The sequence below is a fragment of the Otolemur garnettii genome, unplaced genomic scaffold, assembly GCF_000181295.1.
Source record: "Otolemur garnettii isolate 467f Iridium unplaced genomic scaffold, OtoGar3 scaffold00078, whole genome shotgun sequence".
NCBI lineage: Eukaryota > Metazoa > Chordata > Mammalia > Primates > Galagidae > Otolemur > Otolemur garnettii.
In genome coordinates this window covers 1,464,024-1,469,462 of record NW_003852473.1, presented here as the reverse complement: position 1 = coordinate 1,469,462, position 5,439 = coordinate 1,464,024, and the positions used below count along the sequence as shown (strand labels likewise).

Genomic DNA, 5,439 nt, shown 5'->3' with positions numbered 1-5,439 from the left:
TTTGCATGTGAGTTTAGACTTTCACAGTCTACAATTTCAACTACCTTAAAGGATAAGAAGCGAATCATTGATGCAGTGAAATAAATCATCAGCATTGGTTAAATCCACTGTCATCACAAAGAAAAGGCCTCGGCCACTTGATGATATGCAAAAATTACTTGTTATACAGATGGAAGACCAGCTACAGAAGCACATACCACTTAGCCTACTGATGATCCAGCACAAGGCAAAAAGTCTGTTCAATATGCTAAAAGAGCATAACAGTGACCCTATGTTTATACAGATACCTGAAGCAAGTCATGGATGGTTCCAGCACTTCAAGCAACACTTTTCATAACGTGAAGCTGACCTTCACTAGATGGACTTTACTAGATGGTGAGTATCGAGTGCAGATACTGAAGGCACCGAAGCTTTTAAGGACAGTTGCACAGGAAAATTGTGGCTGAAGACTTTTGCATTGAGGAGCTAATCAAACTAAAAGAAGAAAGAACGAAAGCTGAGACACAGGAAGAAGTTATACCCAAGGCACCAAAGAAACTGGCAGAGGCATTTGCTGCTCTCAGCAGTGGTATGTGGTTGTTAGGAGAAGTGGATGTCACTTACGAGACATTCAAAAAAGTCAATAGGCAAATATAGAATGCTCTGGATTGCTATAAAAATATATATAATGAAAAGAAGAAACAAACTGTACAGTCAAAGCTTGGGATCTTCCTGAAGAACACTATGCCTGCTAAACCATCAAGTGTTGATGCTCCTCTGCCTTCTACCGGCTATTCTCAAGCCTCATCAGAAGTGAGAGCTTCAGTAATTATTTTTATTTCAATGCTTCCGACTTTCTGTAGTGTGCTCTTATCTATGTAAATTAAGGATGCCTTCCAAATCTTTGGTCGTGGAGTCTTTGGCTCATCCTGGTGCTTTCACCTTGGCTGCTGGGGTTGCTTGTGGTCTGTGCCTGGGCTGGGGCCTCCGAGTACGTTTTGGGATGCTTACCAAAGGCTTGATGAGCAAGACAGACCCAGAGACAGGCACTGAAGCAGGCATCTTAGGAGAAAATGGGGAGTACAAAATGATTCTTGTGGTGCAAACCGACTTAAAGATGGGAAAAGGAAAAGTGGCTGCCCAGTGCTCTCATGCTGCTGTTTCTGCCTACAAGCAAATTCAAAGGAAAAACCCTGAAGTGCTCAAACAGCGGGAATATTGTGGCCAGTCCAAGTGGTGGTCAAAGCTCCTAATGAAGAAACCCTGGTTGAGCTATTGAGCCACGCAAAAATGCTGGGACTGACTGTAAATTTAATCCAAGATGCTGGACATACTCAGATTGCACCTGGCTCTCAAACTGTCCTAGGAATTGGGCCAGGACCAGCAGACTTAATTGACAAAGTCACTGGTCACCTAAAACTTTACTAGATGGACTTTTATGATGACAATTCCTCTATCACATGTGTTTGATGTCTGTCAAATTTTAATAATAAAAGTGAATTTCTTCCCTCAAAGAAAAGAAAAGAAAGAACAAAACCCTGAAAAGACAGCAAAATATCATCAGCAGTTATTTTTCAGTTTTAAATTATGGGAACATTTTATTCATTAATTTATAATTTTTAATATTCCCTCATGTCCTATAATGAACATATGTTATTTCTATCAATGAGGAAAAAATTTAAATAATACCAAAATACATAGTTGGCACTCCTTGATTACTGCTTCTGATTTCAGGGCTTCAGCTGGGAGAGGGCCTATACTTTTGATGGAATATTCTACCACTTTTTCTACTCACTGCCACTGATTTAGAAGAAGGAACAGTCTACTCCAAATATACTCTTAGAAAATGACAAACCTCTAATTACATTCTTTCCCTTTTTCTTATGCTAAATTTACAAGATATTTACAAAATATTTTCAACGTGTTGGCCACCTCTTTGTTAAATTTTGTAATGAATATTTTGTAAATAAAGGTTCATGTAGCTGCAATTTCCCATTTTCCCTATGTATGGCGACTGTAGGAACAACTTTTGGCACACTATTTCTTTCTAAGATCAAAAATTCATGTCTTATGGTGAAGGAACTTAAAAAAAAAACAACTTTATTTTGGAATAAATTCACAAGAACTTGCAGTGCTAATAGAGAGAGGTACAAAGGTGTACCTATCACCCAATTTCTTCTTCACCCAACTTTTAGACATGAATTATTTTATCAGTTTAATTCTTTTATTCTTATAGTATGAGGTTAGTGAGATTATGAGAAGCAGAGTCAGTTCTAAAAGTGAATCCACAGTCCCTGTGATTCTCTATTTTGAAAACACGGAAATAACTTTTTTGTAACTTCCCATAGTTTACCCTGAGTCACAGAGATTTAAAAAGAAATCCCTGCCTATTACATTGTATGAGTTCTGCTGCCTGTCCCCTTAAATATAACCACTTAGTTGCAGTTTCAGTTCAAGAGTGCATTTGTGCTACATGTCTCTGCTCTGTGGGATTTCGGGGTAGTGACATTTACTGCCTCTGGCTTACTTAGATGATACCAGGGGTGAGGGGCAAACAGGCAGAAAAGACCACTTTGATTGATGTAAACTAAGGCTTCTTTCCTGTCATTTTTGATGTGTTGGGGCTTTGTCAGCTTACAACACTGAGGACTGAAAAATAATCCTCTATTTAAAACAATAACAATAACAAAATTTAGCATTTAAAAAGACAAAAACCTGACTACCTCTCTTGCCAAGTTACTAAAATTGATAGCAACTTACCATACTCCGGAGTCACACTGGATTGTGACCTGGAGTCACATTGTCCTGGGTTAAGTCATGGCTCTCTTCGTCTGTTTTGTGTTGCCAAGAATTGCTACACTGAAATGTGGGGAGACCCGAGGAGGCTCTGGGCAGTGAGCCTGTGGCAGGTGCCCTGGGCTCATACCCAAAACATTCTGAGCTCCTGGAGCTCTGGGCCTGCCTGGAGGGGCAACCTTGGAGCTCTGAAATGCCTTGGGGTCTTTCTCCCATTGTTTTCATAATGACTTCTATCTGTATCAATGTCCTTAGCAAAGGGTCACTTGGCCAAACCCTTGGTTTGCTCTCCTAAAAAACATTTTTAAATTCTTTACAAGGCTAGGCTGAAAATCTTCAACATCTTTTTATTCTGCTTCTCTCTCTCTCTCTCTTTTTTTTTGCAGTTTTTTTGGCTGGGGCCGGGTTTGAACCCGCCACTTCCAGGTATATGGGGCTGGCGCCCTACTCCTTGAGCCACAGACGCAGCCCTTCTCTTTCCCTTTTTTTTTTTTGGAGACAGTCTCACTTTGACACCCTGGGTAGAGTGCTGTAGCGTCATAGCTCACAGCAACCTCAAACTCTTGGGTTTAAGTGATCCTCTTGCTGCTGCCTCCTGAGTGACTGGGACTACAGGTTCCAACCACACTGCCTGGCTATTTTTAGAGAAGAGGTGTCACTCTGGCTTGGGCCGGTCTTGAACCTGTAAGCTCAGGCAATCCACCCGCCTCCACCTCCCAGAGTGCTAGGATTATAGGCGAGAGCCGCTACACCCGGCCTCTGCTTCTCTTTTAATTTTTCTCTTTTAAATCATTGCTTTCCTCCTGCATCTTACTAGGTGTATTTAAAATTAGCCATGTAGCTCCTTCAGTATTTTGCTTAGAAATTTCTTCTACCAGATCTCCTGGGTCATCAATCTTAAATGCTACCCTACACAAAGCCATTGAGCAAGGACAAAATTGCCCCAGTTTCTTTGCAACTTCCTACCAAGGAGGGCCTTTCCTCTCGTCTCCAATACTTCCTCCCTCAGTTTGTCCTGCCACCTCAGCAGAATGACCTTTACTGTCTGTATTTCTACCAACATCTGATCAAAATCACTTAAGTCATTCCTGAGAAGATTTAGGCTCTCCCTATTTTGGGATCTTCTTTTGAGCCTCACTAGACTTGCCTTTGCCACTCCCATGTACAGCAGCCTAGGCTTTTTCTAACTGGCCCCTCCGATTTCTACAATCTCTACCAGGGGTCCTCAAACTTTTTAACCAAGGGGCCAGTTCACTGTCGCTCAGACTGTTGGAGGGCCGGACTGCGGCCCTGGGACTAGTCGGCTGCTAAGCAGGACAGGCAGCAGCGGCAAGAACAGCCGGCGGGCCGGATAAATGTCCTTGGCGAGCTGCATGTGGCCCGCGGGCTGTAGTTTGAGGACGACTGACCCTAAGCCAGTTCCAAAGTCACTTCCACATTTTCACTCTCAGTACTGACTTTCTGTCTTAATCTGTTTTGTGTTGCTAGAACAGAATACCACAGATGGGGTAATTTATAAAGAAAAGAAACACAGGAAAACAGCCCGTTGCATGGCAAGAGCGACGCCACCTTGGAGCAAAACCTCCATGATGATGGATGTGTTCCCCCAGTTTATACAACCCCGGAGCCAGCTCAAGCCAATTCACCATCGGTTAAGTTGTCACAGATGGTGCCGGGCCCAAATCGCAAATCATGTAGCCCAGCAGGCACAGCGGGGAAAACTTTACCCTCCTAATCGTTACCGCCACCAGCCTGGCAGACGCTGTGACGGAAATACCTGGGGCCGGTGAGCAATGTCAGAAATACTCGACCCACCCCATGTCAGGAAGTCAGATTTGAGCATGATTTCTTGTCAGACTTAAAATAAAGCTTTTCATTTTCTTTTCTTTTTTTTTAAATTTCAGATTAATATGAGGGTACACATCGTTAGGTCAGAATGTTTGTGTTTGTTAGGTGAGGTCCTTCTAGCTGTGTCCTGCCCGCAGGAGGTGTGCCTGACACCCTTACATTGTGCCCACTAAGTGGGAGCACACCAATCCCCCTCCCCTCCCTTTCCCCTCAACTTGAATTAAATTGAGTTTTTCTCTTATGTGGGTGTATATTAGTTCACCTACTAGCTTCATATTAGTATTAAGTACCTTGGATACTTGTTTTTCCATTCTTGTGATACTTTACTAAAGAGAATGAGCTTCTTCATAAAAGCGGGTGCCATGGTATTAGATTTTGTGCAGGCAAGAAAGCCAGCCCATTCATTGCTTGGTAACAGTAGCATAGAGATGTTTATCTAACCTCCCCCATTGGCTGTAAGTTTCTCTAGAAAGTATGAGGTCTGACCTGCTGCCCACGAAAGGATATTTTCTAGAGGCCGTGTGTGGGGATTTGCCATCTGGAGGCTGTCGGAGACACAGCTTCTGTTTGAAAGTCCCTGCTACATGGGTTTTTTTCTGTAAAACTGGACTTGTCAGTCTCTTTCTTTGGCCTCTCACCTCTCTCAGCCTCTGAGGGTACAAAAGACTTTTGCCTGTACCTGCTCACCACAGACCAGGAAACTTATTTCTTATATGCTGGAGGCCAGGAAGTCCAAGGCCAAGGTGCCCAAGTCCAGTGAGGCTGTTCATGCTGCACAGTTCCATGACAGTCCACAGAAGGGTAAGGTGGTTCATG

At 42.9% G+C, this 5,439-nt stretch overlaps 1 pseudogene; it reads left to right on the top strand.

The window, feature by feature from the left end:
- The first annotated feature begins 868 nt into the window (after positions 1 to 868).
- LOC100953471 lies at positions 869 to 1,459 on the top strand (annotated as a pseudogene).
- The last annotated feature ends 3,980 nt before the right edge of the window (positions 1,460 to 5,439 follow it).